Source organism: Rattus norvegicus, chromosome 3 (assembly GCF_036323735.1).
Source record: "Rattus norvegicus strain BN/NHsdMcwi chromosome 3, GRCr8, whole genome shotgun sequence".
Classification (NCBI taxonomy): domain Eukaryota; kingdom Metazoa; phylum Chordata; class Mammalia; order Rodentia; family Muridae; genus Rattus; species Rattus norvegicus.
In genome coordinates this window covers 110,721,476-110,736,858 of record NC_086021.1, presented here as the reverse complement: position 1 = coordinate 110,736,858, position 15,383 = coordinate 110,721,476, and the positions used below count along the sequence as shown (strand labels likewise).

Here is a 15,383-nt window from a genome sequence, read left to right as displayed (position 1 = left end):
AGCCCCTCCCCCAGCCTTCCTTCTCCTGTAACAGTTAGCTGCCTCAGGAGATAATGGTCCAACTCTACTCTGTCACACTGAGTTCAAAGGGAATGGCTGACTTTGGCTTTGAGTTCTACCTAATAAAATAATACATCCTTTGCTTGGTCACTGTCATATTGAACCAGCATCGCTATGGTGCACCTTTAAGCACGTTACTTTGATGTTTTGCATCCTTGACCACTTATTAAATACTCATTCATTCATTCATTCATTCATTCATCTATCCAGTCATGAATTTATCTATTGGTAATGTATTTCTGAGTCCCTACTGGGTGCTAGGCACTGTGATTGGCATGGAACTATAGTGGCAAGCAAAACCAGATAGATTTCTCCCTTGACCAAGTTTAAGATCGATAGAAGACCGAACGGAGGTCATGTCAGTGTTACTTAAGAAGTTCAGAGTGTACACAAAGCGAAAGCAAAAGGCAAATTAGGACTAATAAAAATAAGAAAAAGGAAAGTTCTGGAGGGGCCCAAGAAAGCCCCAAGAAGACAGTGTGGGCCTCGGTCTACAGCTCAAGTCCCAGGACATCAAAGATAGAGAAATCCTATCTTGGAAAAACAAAACAAAACAAACAAAGTCTGATGACCTGAGTTCAGATCACAAGATCCCTGCATAAATCCAGATACAGAGCCATGGGTCTGTAATCCCAGACTCCGTATTGCAAGATGGGAGGTGGACATGAGAAAATCCCACAGATTATTAGGTTATTCAATACAGTGGCAAACAGGAGACCCTGCTCCAAAGAGGGTGTAAGGCAAGGACCAGAGCCCGAGACTGTCACTTGACCTCCAGACATACTCTGTGGTGTGTACATATCTACAGGAACACACACAAAATAAATATAAAAAATTATAAGATAGCTCATTTACTAAGCTATGTATCTGTAAATTTTAACCTCAGTGAAAAATACTTTTAAATTAGTTCCCTGTCACTTAGAAAGAATGTCTGTGTGCACCTGGTGGCTGTTGAACTATTGTGACTAACTGTAAAAGAAATGTGTTTGGGACCAAATGATTTCAAGAATGGCAATGATTACAGTAACACTCTTCTCTTTTATTTTTCTTCTTTTGGTTTTTCAAGATGGGGTTTCTCTGGGTAGCCCCAACTGTCCTGGAACTCACTCTGTAGACCAGGTTGGCCTCGAACTCAGAGATCTACCTGCTTCTGCTGGGACTAAAGGTGTGTGCCACCACCGACCTGCCCTCCTCCTAGTCTGCTCTTTTCTATTGAAAAGAAATATGTATTTGTGCCTGTGCCCTTCCTGCTACACTTCCTGTCTCCATCACTCTGTGCACCCACGTGAGCCCTCCATAACTTCACCCTGCTATGCCTGCTATATCCATTCTGTAAGTTTGATTGGTTCTTGCTATCTTTAATATTCTGAGGTAGTTGTAGTTCTGGGAGTAGATAGTAAGCAAGACAGACTTTTCCCTGTCTTCAGAAACGTACAGTAAACTGGTTCATTTAGGAAGAGTAGCAGGTGGGTTGGAGGCTGAAGGCAGGTGCTCTTTGCTAACTGAGTAGTTAGAAAAGGCCTCTCCCAGAAGCCACACTGTGGCAAAGATATACAGCAAGTCCCGGAACCAGCCAGACAAAACTCTGACAGGGAAGGGTCCCGGGCAGAGGGAAGAGCCTGTGCAAAGGCCCTAGGTGTAGACATAGGAGCACGCTGCGATTACAGGTGGTAGATGTTAAGGTCAAAAGGCCGGTGTGGAATGAGCAGGAAGTGGAGACTTTGGTCAAGGATCAGCTCCCCTGCTCTCCAGTATGTCCCTTCAGCTGCTCAATTTGCAAGTGCTGCCACAAGGTAGGAGGCACTTGAATGGCTGACTGGCTCATTAAGCAGCAGCAGCAGCAGCAGCAGCAGTTTGCAGAAGCAGGGGTCGAGGATCTGCCAGCCTCTCCCTACAATGTGCATCTCCCCGGGCAGGACCAGCCAGGCACAAATTACCTCACTAAACAATACCACCTGCCAATTCTAGCAAAGGTCTCTCAGGCTTCCCTTGCCACCCCACCCCCAGCCGGGGTCAGCAGAGTGTGCCACTTGACTCCACCCTCGGTTTCCTCTTGAATGGCAATTATCTTCATCCTTGTTTGGTCCCACAGCTGTGAGCTTGGCATTTTCTGTGTGGGACAGAAAGACGTAGGTACTTAGGATGTGTCCACATGTATGTGTGTAAGTGCAGGGACACATGTGTCGTGTCACATTTCTGCTGGTCAGAAGACAACCTGAGGTGTCAGACTCACCTTCCCCTTGTCCTGAGACAGGGTTCCTTTCTTGTTGACTGCTGGGAGGGAGACAGTCAATGAACACACGATAAATAATCGGGGTATATTCTGACAATGGTAAACTCCATGGTAAAAATGGAAGAAGGTAGGAGACTGTAGCTGGACAGGTGAGGTTGGAATGAGAATGGCTAATACCTTGGACAACCTTGTAGAGGAGTTCTCGCCTCTATCAGAAGATAGCGTCCAAGAGAAGACCTGAGTCAAAAGAACCAGCCATGGTCAAGACTCCCCTGAGTAACAGAAAGTGCACAGAAACCGGGGCAGGAAGGCTCTGACCTCCGGTGGACAGCAGAGCCGGCCTGTCGAGACCCCAGTTAAGACAAAGGAAAAGAAGGGAGGTGGCGCTGGAACAGGGGCCCTGAGCCCACTACTGTGGGTCTAGAGGATCAAGAGCATCAGGTGGTTTGATTTTTGAAGCAGAAGCTTCCGGGTGTTGCCAGGCTAGCCTTGGACTCCCGGGCTCAGGCAATCCTACTGCCTTAACCTCCAAGTAGCTGGCTCTCCCACCATGAGTGACCACAGCCATCATGGCTATTAAGTGTAGCCAAGAACCCCTGGGGCTCCTTAGCAGGGAACTGGCTTGCTTAGAGTGCGAAGCTCTCAGCTGCGGTGGCTAAATGAGAAACTGCAGGCAACCGGACCTTACGGTTTGTCAGTGCTTTATTGTTTACAAAGATCCTCCTTTAGAATATTTTCAATGTTGTCTATGTGCATGTATGAGAGCTCAAGGGCGCTCGTGGGCATGTGTGTATGCACGCATGTGAGAGCTTCAGGAATCTGCACCAGTAGCACTGGGCTTACAAGTTTGTCCCACCTAGCCCAGCCTTTTTTTTTTTTTTTTCCTTTTTTAACTGTGGGTTCTGGGGATCGAACTCTCTTTTCACAGACACTCACCAGAACGCAGCACCCACTTGGGATTCTTAATCATGGTTACAGGCCTGTGACCTTGTTCTTCAAGCACAGCCACCCTTGGCAGAGCCCTCACCCCGCAAGCTTGCTGTTAGTAACCTTGAATGCAAGCTAACTCCTGAGATAAAGCTAGGCAGTCAGTAGGTGCTCAACAGAAAACAGGAACCTAGCTACTGGGTCTCTTGCTACTTCCCACCTTCTTCCCGTCTGCCTACTTATTGGTATTTTCCAAAAAGAACTTCAGTGAACTCTAAGTGGACTTCTAGAAGAAGGTATTGTGGTATCGCAGCTTTAGATGTGGCCACAAAGCCCAGGGGTTAATCCATTGCACTTCCTTAGTGTTGGGGTATCTGTGTTTGTTCAGCCTTGGCGTTTGAACTCCAAGTGTTATAAGTAGGTCTCTAAAAATAACGTGTTTCCTCTGTGACTGAGAAGAGCATCGTGGTACTCCTGAGATGAATCCATTGGTCTGCATGCCTGTCTACCCATCCATTTGTCTACTCGTCCATCCGTCCACCTGCTCATCCTCGTAGCCGTTTGTCCTTCTGAGTTATGCTATCTTTTTTGTTTTGCTTGCAGTCTAGCTATCTCTTGGCTTTCTCTATTTGTTGTATCTAGGAGCTACAAGAAGAGGCTCCAGCTGCTCGCCCTCTTCCTCATTTGCTCTCACAGGGCTGTTTCTCTGGGCAGGACAGGCTGGTGCTGCCATTGAGTATGGGTGCCTTTTCCTTCTTCTCTGACTAAGGGCTCCCAGGGCACGCCAAATGCTCAGGGTGCACATTTGTTCTTCTGACAAGAACTGTGCCCTTAAATTCTTGTTTGCAACAATGTCGCGCTGGGAACACTGTGGACCCTTTCAGCTTTGCCATGGTAACGTTTCCAGGGCATTCCACTCCATGGAAGACTACAATGTCATCCTTCTTGTAGATTTGCAGGTATGTGGCCAAAGGAACAACTCTGTCATCTCTCAAAGGTCGAGAGAACACACACCGATGTCTGTCTCTCTTTGTGTGTTTGTCCTCTTGGCAAATTACTAGAAGATAGTGTTTCCAGCTGAAAGAGTTGTTTGGGTTTTTGAGATAGGACTTCATGTAGCCCACGCTGGCCCTGAAATCGTGATCCTTTTACCCTACCTCCCAAGTGCTGGGGTTACATCTCTGAGCCACCATGCCCGGCTCTACACAGCACTTTTAAGGAGAGCATGGGTGTGCCCTACAGATGGTAGCTGGGGTAGCAAGAATGCATGAATGAGTTCTGACTTGTTCTGTGTGGTCTTCTCCTTCCTGAATCATTACCTTTGCATTTCTGCAAGAACCAGAATGGTGGCATGCTGAAGACCGCAGGACTGTGATTTTTCCTTTCCATCTGTATGGTCAATCTGTATCCTCTACTCAGTGTGTCACCACAGGGAGGCAAAGTATAGCTCAGAAGCTCACACGCAGATGTGCATCTGCTGTCATCAGTGGCGCCCAGTAAAGCGGAAGCAGCCATGGGTACAGTGCAGCATGGAGCTCACACGCGGATTCCTTCCTCCTGCAGGCCACTATGTCCTGCTCCGTAACACCCAGCTTCAGTTTCTTGATGTGCTTAGTGGGTCAGGAGATCAGGAGTCCCTCTAACTCATGTCCTCTGTCTTCTCCAAACAAAGCCTCACCTCTGCTAGGCAAGAGGACTTGTTATAAGTAGGATAAAAAAGGATGGGGGCTTTGATAAGTTAACTCATGCATCAAAGGCAGACAACAATCAACAGAAATAGGCAATACTGACCAAGATAGGTTTGTAGCTCAATAAGGTACCTCACTCTACAGCTGAACAGAAAGGAGTAAAGGAATTAATTAAATGCCTATAGAGGCCAGGGGGGTGAGAAGTGAGGAGAGTTATACCGCAGGGAAACATGTGAAACTCCCAAGATTAGCCCATTGATCTGAGTGTCCGGACAGGCAGCCACTTATCCAGCCACCATCTATCCTAGTAGCCATCTTTGTCTCTGAGGGTGCACACACTGTCTATTCAAGTCCCAGACTTTGACGCTGTAGAGAAACTAGGTTGGTGCTGGTCTATAGGACATTCTAACTTTTCAAGAAAGTTTAGAAATTTTTATTGGATATGGAATTTATTTTCAAATTATTATATTTGTGTGCGTGTGTACGTGTGTGTGTGTGTGTGTGTGTGTGAGAGAGAGAGAGAGAGAGAGAGAGAGAGAGAGAGAGAGAGAGAAAGAGAGAAAGAGATGTGGAGGTTAGAGGACATCTTGCAGGAGTTGGTTCTCCCCTCCTTTCATTATGTAGATCCTGATAATTGAACTCAGGTAGCTAGGCTTAGTGGCAAGTGCCTTAATCCACCAAGCCATCTTGCTGGCCCCTTCTTGTGAACACAAACTGAGCCAAAGTGAGTGGTATAGTATGAGGAAATAGTTACTCTGTCTGACGATGCTTCATGAGAGCAGATACCAATAAAGGTAGCACTGCTGATTTCCGCAGCTCTCCACTCAGCCCCTGTCATGAGGGAAAGCATTGCTCTGGGGGGGTTGGACACAGAAACTGAGCAGCACCACATGAGTGCTGTCTGCCCCGACAAAGGCAGCCTAACCTACGGAGGCCTGCCCAGCTCCAAGAGTCCACATTAAGAATGTTATTTGCGTTCTGGTCTCAAGCACCCGGGGTGTAGAAGGCAGTCAAGGCGGTCGCCTGGGCAGCAGTGGCAGAATGTTGGCTACCAGGGCACTTAGCCTAATTGGCAAGAGAGCCATTTCTACTTCGGTGTGCCTTTGGGCACATGGGAATGTTGTGAAGAGTGAAGACTATACTCTCCCGACTTGTGTTGATCGGCGTGACTACCCCTTGCCTGATGTGGCCCACGTCACACTGCTGTCTGCCAGCCAGAAGGCCCTGAAGGAGAAGGAGAAGGTCGACTGGAGCAGCCTTTCCAGGGATGAGAAAGTCCAATTGTACCGCATCCAGTTTAACGAGAGCTTCACTGAGATGAACAGGGGCACCTGTGGAAGACAGTGGTGGGCTTGATCATGTTCTTCGTCGGCTTCACTGCGCTCTTGCTGATCTGGGAGAAGAGCTACGTGTATGGCCCCATCCCTCATACCTTTGATCGTGACTGGGTGGCCATGCAGACCAAGCAGATGCTGGACATGAAGGTCAACCCCATTCAGGGCTTCTCCGCCAAGTGGGACTACAACAAGAATGAATGGAAGAAGTGAGAGCCTGCTGCTGTGGGCCCCTCCCTCCCTCCCTCCCTCCATACTTCCCTCCCTCCCTCCCTCCCTCCCTCCCTCCCTCCCTCCCTCAGCATGCTGGAAGCTGCTGTGTCCAATGGTCCATGTTAATAAATGACCAGTTTACGTGAAAAAAAAAGAATGTTATTTGCTGGAGACTGGAGAGATGGGAAAACATCATCTCTATTCCTGGGGACCTGGTTTGATTGCCAGTACCCGCATGGTGACTCACAACTGTCTGTAATTCCAGTCCTCATGGATCTGACACCCTCTTCTGGCTTCTGTAGGCAGCAAGCACACAAGTGGTACACACACGTACACACAGGCAAAACACCCGTGCACATAACATAAAAATAAATTTAAATTAAAACAAGAATGTTCTATGACTACAGCTATATGCCGTGTTCTCTAACGTCTCCATCTGCTTGCTTGTCAGTCTTACTTCTGAGTTGGTTCACACCTCGGCAAAGAAAGGGAACTCTATTGATCAGGTCTCTCTGGACTCTGAAAGTCAGCTCTGTTCTCAGGTCTTAAATTTTTTTCTCGTAGGTGCGGTAGCTCATGCCTGCAATCCCATCTGTGGGGAGGCAGAGGTAGGAGGAACAGTTTGTGACCAGCCTGGTCTGTGTAGTAAATTCCGAAGCTACATAGTGAGGCCTCGTCTCAAGAAAATAAAAAATGAAAACAAATGTCCTCTTTGCGACAACCAGGCAAATATGGGGTGCTTGTTTGGGGCTCACTACCAACCACCCCATCACGCTGGATGCAGCAGGGTCATGCTCCCAGCCTGCAGTAGTTCTCCAGGGTGGGGCCTGAAGGAACAGGAGAGAAGATGGGAAGAGAACAAGAAGAAGAGAACCAAACAGAGAGACATCTGGATGCTCATTAAGGGGGAGACGATGGAGTGTTGTGTGAAGATCAAAGTGGGTTTTATATCAGGTTCTGAACATTACACACTCGGGATCACCTATAATAAGGCCATTTTATTTCAAGTAACGATCTGTATCCAAGCACTCTTCCTGAAGGTGACACAAAAATAACAGCATCTCCTCTGCCCCCTTCCCAAGGTCGAAGGGATCAATCGAGTTATCTTTGGAGATTGCGGTCAACGAAAGCACGTTACCTATCTCATCAGTAGGCATGACCAAGGTGGCTGGAGTATGTCAAAGCACATATTCCTGAACTCACGTTCAGAAGCCCCTGAGCACTGAAGTGAATGGCCCCATTCTTAACCGGCACCAGGAAGAGCGTTGCTAATACCTAGACCAACATTGAGAGGCAGCGCTCACCGTTTTGGGACTCGCTCGGCAGCCGTTTATTGAGCACTGACTGTGCACCTCTCCTGGGTCTGAGAACGGGGAGTGGAATTGAATAAGTCTCCTGAACAAAGAGAGCTTACGGTGGCAGCAGCTTCCGGCAATTCAGTGTGCTGTGCTTTTGTTGTGTCTCATTTTACTGAAAGTGTATTTTTAAAGAATGTTTGGGAATTATAGCCCTACAATAAAATATGTTTTGTTTCACTTCCCTTATGACAGCAGTGACCTTCTGACCAAAAGCAAAATTCTGGCCTTTCTAAATATCCCACATTGGCTGGGCTTAATGGGTTTTCAAAATAAATGGATTGGATTTCTCAACCTGTCAAAACACAGAGCACAAGGGCTTTTTAGACTTGAGAGGCCCTGCTCTGAGTGCAGATCCCAAGCCGACGTTTGAGCGGGAGAGCAGAGGGCCAGCTTATCAGCAACCTGTTATTTTTTATGGAAGCAGAGGTCATCAGAACAAAGAAGTGAGCTCTGAGAGGTCAAACCGACTTCAACACACGGTTGCCCGCCCGCTTGGGCAATCAAGGCAGCTGATGCCCTGAGCTCTCTCACTCAGGAGAACTTTAGGTGATTTTCTTCCAGACTTAAACCCTGACAACACCTGTGGCCATGCCGGAAGTGGCAGGAGAAGCAGAGCCACCAGATGATGCCAAGGTTCAGACGCACCGTAATAAGCAGGGGATGGAGGAGGGAACCATGCAGTGGGGGGCTGGACAGGTAGTTCAGTGGGTAAAGTGCTCACGCATGATGACCTGAGTTTAGATCCTGGCACACGTAAAGGAGCAGCATGTGTGTGCTGTCTTGTAGTCCTTCTCTGGACAAGGGGTGGAGACAAGAGGACCATTGGGGGTTTGCTGACTGCCAGCTTAGCTCCAGGTTCAGTCAGAAACTCTGTCTCAAGAGAATAAGGCAGAGAGTAAGAAAATAGGACACCTGACAACCTCAACATGTGCCCATCCACCATACACACAAATACCATATGCACACCCACCCACCCATACACCACATACACACATAGCCATACACCATACACACATATGCCACACTTACACACAGACACACAGACATACACAGACACAGACACACACACACACACACACACACCAACCCATACACCACATACACACATAGCCATACACCATACACACGTATACACGTATGCCACACTTACACACACACACATACACACAGACACACACCAATCACACACACACACACACACACACACACCAATGACACACATACACGCAATAAATAAATAAAAAAAATAAATAATGCACTGTGTGCTAGGGGTGGTGCCTTTAATCCCAGCACTCCGGAAGCAGAGACAGATCTCTGAGTTCAAGGACAGCCTGACCTACAGAGCAAGTTCTAGGACAGCCAGACCTACCCAGAGAAACCTTGTCTCAAAAAACAAAAACAAAAGGGGAAGCATGACGTTTGATAACTATATTCTGTTTGTGGGTTTTTATTGTTTTGGGGGGGTTGTTTGTTTTTCTGTGTGAGGCTGCCCAATTCTCTGGAGCTGAAGTCACAGACAGTTGTCAGCTGCCATGTGGTTGCTGGGAATTGAGCCTGGGTCCTCAGGAAGAGCAGACAGTGCTCTTAACCACTGAGCCACCTCGCTATCCCTTGTCTGTGTATTTTTGAGGTGTATTATAGTCCACATTTGGGGGTAGTGTATGAAGTTGGATTGTGTAATGCTGAGGGAAAGACTCCCTTACCATGGTGAGGACTCACTTGGATGTAGCAGGGCCTTTGCATTAACGCCTGGTTCCTCACGTCTTTGCCTCACCATCTTACTTACCGTACAACTTCTCTTCTTTGTAATGACAGCGTCTTACATATCCCAGGCTGGCCTCAAACTTGCTGCGGCCAAAACTAACCTTGAATGTTTTATCCCCCTGCCTCTACCACCGAAAGTCCTGGGATCTGAGGTTTGCACCACCGCACCTTGTCATACCTCGTTATGTGTTACTGGTTGTTGTGGATCCAACCTAGGTTTGCACACATGCTAGGCGAGCACTCCTAGCGGCCGAGCTATACTCCCAGCCTGTAAAGACTTAATCCTGAAACATGGGTGAAGGGAGAGGAAATCCCACAGGCTCCTTTGAGGTTCATGAAGGAAAACAAAGTCTCAACAGGAGAGAGACCCCTCTTCAGGAAGGGCTTTTATTACACATAAGCAAACATACTCCTTTCCAGAGTGCGTGTGTTCCTCAGTGCCCTCAGACTCTGTCGCAAAGAGATTAAACTCATTTCTCTGAAGGAATTCTGGGAGTATGTGCTTCCTCTGTTAGAACTGACTTTGTGATATTCTGCGCTTTCCTATCAGGGTAAGGGGAGGGGCCCTGCTATGGCTATTTTACTCAGTAAAGTCCTAAAGTCTTCACAGAGGAATGGGTGAGTAGCAAAAAAAAAAAAAAAAAAAAAAAAAAAAAAAAAAAAAAAAAAAAAAAAGAAAGAAAGAAGAGAAAGAAAGAAAGAAGAGAAAAAGAAAGAAAAGGGTGCCAAATACCAACCCCAACTGCCCAAAACCCATTGCTCATCCAAGACACTATGCTTGGGGATCCTGCAGCATGACTCAGAAGGGTCACTTAAGAATCCTGCTCCAACTGTAGCATGTCAAGGGTGCAAGAGCCCAATGGGATAATTCTGCTTTTCCTTTCTGCTGGCTCTGGGTACTAGCAGATCATTAAACGAACATCAAGAGCGGTCCCAGATGTTGGAAATTACAGGACAGAAGGATTTCCCAGCCAGGATGTGAAATAAATCGTAGAACGAATGCCCACAGACAAAGAGAGGCGCCTATCATGCCTCCGTCAGTAAACAATGTGGGAGCCACAGTGGCATAAAGTGGAGAGGGCTGATACGGCCGGCTGATGTTTCTATCTAGCCATTACTGTGAATTTCGAGCCAGGGAGCAGTGTTTGGAGCATAGTGAACTGGAAGAGGATAGTCCACGGCGTTCCCAAGTCTGTCTTCTTTTTATTCTTTATCATCCCCACCACCTTGACCTTCCCGTCAGCATGGTTATCCTCATCCATCACATTTATCCCCATCCCTTCCCTGTGCACCATCCCTCACAGCTTAGCGAGAAGTTCCTCATCTGCTCAACACCGTGGTCCTCAGTTAACTCTCCAAAGTGGGAAAGGCAGAATTAGCATGGCCGCTTCCCCAGAGTGTAAGCCAATGCTGAGAGAAGGCAAAGGGCGAGTCTTACGTCACAGTTCAGCTCTCCACGTACAACATTAAAACATTACTCTGATATTATTAAAATACTTAACAACTGAGGCATGGGGCAAGCCAGTCAGGACAAGCACATCACTCAGTGGATGTGACCGTTCTGGTTCTTGTACCTGAATGTCTCCCAGGTATGATGCCTGAGATAGACAGTCTGCTTCTACACCCCAAAATAGCACCGTATATGTCTTTTAGCCTGAGCTTTCTCACCATGTCCCCTGTCTGTCCATTCCTGAACAAGTACAAGATGGGCTGGAAGCAACAGCCCAGTACTCTAAAAGGGGCCTTCCTGATTTGTCTTCCCTGACCATCTTCAAACCAGTGGGGGTGAGGGAGGGAAAGTGGGAGGGCAAGAGAACTCTGACACAGCTCTGTGAGAGAAACAAGTTCATCCCTCTTCAGAGCTCGAGGTTGAGCCCACGTCAGCCTTAAGGCTGATCTGAGGGAACCACAGGTTTCCAAATAGAAAAAGTCAGGCAGAGAGGGTCCTGGTGTGGGCGCAGGCTGAGAATGGATGAGAGAAGTCTGTCCCACACTGGGAATGCAGCCTGCCCCTGCTCCTCCTGGCAAGTGGGCACACTAGACTGGCTCAGGCACAGCACTGCAGAAGAAGACAGGCAGCCAGCACGTCCTCCAAGCTAACAGAGAGCAGGCTCCCTCCAAGCTCAGGAACAACAAGAAGATAGCCAGCTTCTCTTTTTCCAGAACCCACCCCCACCTCCACTAGTGCCACTCGCTCTATTTTTAGGCTTAGTTTTATCAGCTCTCCCTATGGACTAATCTTTGAAAAGAATCTTTTCATTTTAAGAGTCACATACTCGCAATGAAAATAATTAGTATAGATAAGCCAAAAAAGTAAAAGATGTTTCAATTCACCTGTAAGTTTCCCATAACCCAGCTTGACCAGTCTGTAGGTTACCCTTTGAGACTGTGTTCTAGGCATGAAGTCATCACTGTAGTGGCAATCAATAAAACTAAACGCCATTATAACTAATGTTTTCTCTACATCCTATCTCAAAATTTGGGGTCATTATCTCTTTGCTGACAATGTAAACTTAATACAAACATCTGAAAATATTTTATTGCATGACTATCTTGCAGATACCATAAAATCAGAGGCAGGTAATATTTATTAGAAATATCCAGGCAGTGCTCAGAAACAAATCGCTTGCGCCTGAGCAGTGTTCTGTGTTTTCAAAGTGGTCATGTAAAACTCAAAGCCCAGGGGAGCCATACATCACCCCTACATAAACAATAATAACAATTCTTGATTTATATCTTTATATTTTCCTTTTTTGGCCTGGTTCTTGCGGAAAAGTTGGTAAGAACTGATTAGACTGTTACACCTTTTTTTTTTTTTTTTGAAGATGGAAGATAGAAGAAAATATTACCACAATGAAAGAAGGAGAAACCCCAAAAGAAAAATCTGTTTTTTTTTTTTTTAAATATCTGAGAGTTTGTCAGCGTGATGCACAGCTCTGAAGGTTAGAGCAAAGCAAAACAAATGTGAGCTATTTCTCGGATCAAAAGTTTCAATCATCTTTTGGGCTTGCTTCTTAGATATTTGGATAGCTGTAAATGACAAGCAAGATGTCATTTACAGGGGACAGGGGAGGGTGGGAGAGTCCAGAAGGAGATGCTTTGGGGCGAGACGGTCTTCATCAAAAGAATTCCTATCGGTGGGAAGGAGCGGAGCTTAACATTAAGATGAAGGTGTGTTCCTTCCTTCCTTACGAGGATAATCCTACTGAATCGGTGTGGGGCAGAAATGAGTGCAGAGGTATGTCACTAAGCCAGGGGGCCTCAGCTTTTCCATGCAAACAAAGTCTCCTGTAAGAAATCATTTTGCAGGACTTCTATTTTAGTTGTGTGTGCCTGAGGGATGGACATGGTCATGTGTGGGTGCAGGTGCTCACAGAGTTCAGAAGAGGGCATCAGATCCCCTACAGCTGGAGTTACAGATGGCCACAAGCCACCTGAGGTTGGTGATGGGAACTAAACTCATGTCCTCTGGACGAGCAGCCAGTGCTCTTAACTGTTTAGCCATCTCCCAACTTGTTTTGCAGGATTTTAAACAATGTATAATTGTGCAAGTATTTATCTTATAATTTGTATACACACAGATCTGCTTACCTAAATCTTACATACTGTACGGCCGTGACAATTTCTGAACTTACTGGTTTGGAAATTATGGCATTTAAAAGACTATCTGAGTCTGGGTGAGCCTTTTTTAAGTGCTGATGATGAAACTTCTTGTGTTTATTGAGATTTGCTTGCCAAGAAATCAGCCACTAATTCCCTGAGTTGGAAAAGAAATTCAGTTCTTAGAGTATTCCTCTTTAATTAGGAGAAAGGTCTTACTGTTTGAAAATGTGGTGAGCTTCTATTGAGAAAGGGAAAAAAATGATGTGAGCTAAGGAAATGAATCCCAATGTGTGCGTGTGTGTGTGTGTGTGTGTGTGTGTGTGTGTGTGTGTGTGTAAGACAGACAGACAGACAGACAGACAGACAGACAGACAGACAGACAGTGAGAGACTGAGGGACAGAAAGAGACAGAGATAGAGAATGGGAGAGAGAAAGACAGAAGGAGACAGGGACAGAGAAATAGAGACAGAGAGAGACAGAGGGGCATGTACATGTGGCTGTGAGGAGACAGTTTGAGGCTGTCAATTCTCTCCTTCAATCATGTGACTCCCAGAGATCCAATTCAGGTTGACAGGCTTGGTAGCGGGTACCTTTACCTGCTGGGCCACCTTGCCAGCCCTCACCATGTACGCTTATAGTAAAAAGTATCAAGAAAAAGAATGAAAAGAAAGGAAACATTAAAGAGCAAGAATGAATACTCTGCTCCATGAAAACAAACAAGGGGAGATTAGAGACGGATAGGAATCACCAAAAGTGGGAAAGGATGCTGGTAGCAAAATAACCTTCATCATGGTCGTTAAAACAAACACAGGCTAGAGAGATAGTTCTGCAGGTATGAGCACTGCCTGCTCTTCCCGGGGACTTCGGTTTGAATTCCAGCACCTACTTGGTGGTTTACAGTCATCTGTAACTCCAGTTCCGGGGGAATCTGACGCCCCCTTCTGGCGTCTACCGGCCTTGCATGACTGCAGTGCACAGACACCAGGGAAAGAACTGCAGGTGGGGCAGGTGGCAAGGACCTCACTGAAAAGGACCCTAAACCTGAAGGGTAAGAATAGCCAGCCAGAACTCTGTGTTTGGGATTTAGGGACCTGTGAAGCAGAACACTGAGGCAGGAAGGGGTCCCCATGACCAAGCACTGCTTCTAGCTGTGTCTTTAAGGGAAAAGGAGAGGAGAGGGACCTATGGTGAGGAACGTGGATTTTGTTCTAAAAGCAACAGTAAGCAGCTAAAAGAAATATCTTACGGGCGTCATGAACTGTATTTTGAAAGATTGCCTTGGCTGTACCTCATAGCATATATAGCAGTTCATTCAGGATTGGTTATAGACCTAATTGTGAGGGCCAGAACTAAGGCACTCAGAAGAAAATAAAGAAGTTGATCTTTATGGCTTTTGGTTTAGGAAATGGTTTATCAACTATGACTCCCAAAGAAGGAGAACAAGAGGAAGGGGAGAGGGGAGGAGGAGGAGGAGAAGAGAAGACAGATTTGAATTTTCAAAATTAAAGAATCTATGCTTCACGGTGCACCGCTGTAATTGTCAATCTTTAGTATCAAGTGGATATCAGTCAGATTTGGAACTGAGTAGGAGACACACCTCCAGATACATCTGGGGTGTTTCCAGAGAGGTTTCACTGGTGATGGAGACTGTCCCAGAGTGTGGGCAGCACTAGCCTAGTACTCCAGACTACACGAGAGGAGAAAGTGAGCCAGCAGCAGCGCTCGTCTCTCTGTGTCCTACCTGCCCATGCAACGTGACCACCATCCACCGCCTCTTGCTCTCTTCTCCACCACAACAGACTGTATCCTCAAAATGTAAGGCCAAGTGAGCCCTTCTTTAGGTTTTCTTTCTCGCGGCAGCAAGAAAAGGAGCTAACAAAATCATAGGGAAGGGAAAACTAGAATCCACAGAATGGGAGCTGATATCTGCCAGTCGTGTATCAGATGAGGTCCGTGTACGCAGGATATATACGTACACGGGTATATGTACCCAGTCGTGTTATCCGGGCTGATCTCATTTTAAATTATGCAGAGGATATAAGATGCTTAAATAGCCAGTAAGCACATCAGGAAATAAGAAAACACCCATGTTACTAGTGATTAGGGAAACGCAAGTCAATCCAAGGAGGACATGTCTGTACCCAGCAGGATGGCTGCATAAGAAACACACGCAGAATCTACTGCTCACAAGGATATGGAGACC

At 46.6% G+C, this 15,383-nt stretch overlaps 1 pseudogene; it reads left to right on the top strand.

Moving 5' to 3' along the window:
• Positions 1 to 5,899: 5,899 nt before the first annotated feature.
• Cox4i1-ps1 (cytochrome c oxidase subunit 4i1, pseudogene 1) lies at positions 5,900 to 6,508 on the top strand (annotated as a pseudogene).
• The last annotated feature ends 8,875 nt before the right edge of the window (positions 6,509 to 15,383 follow it).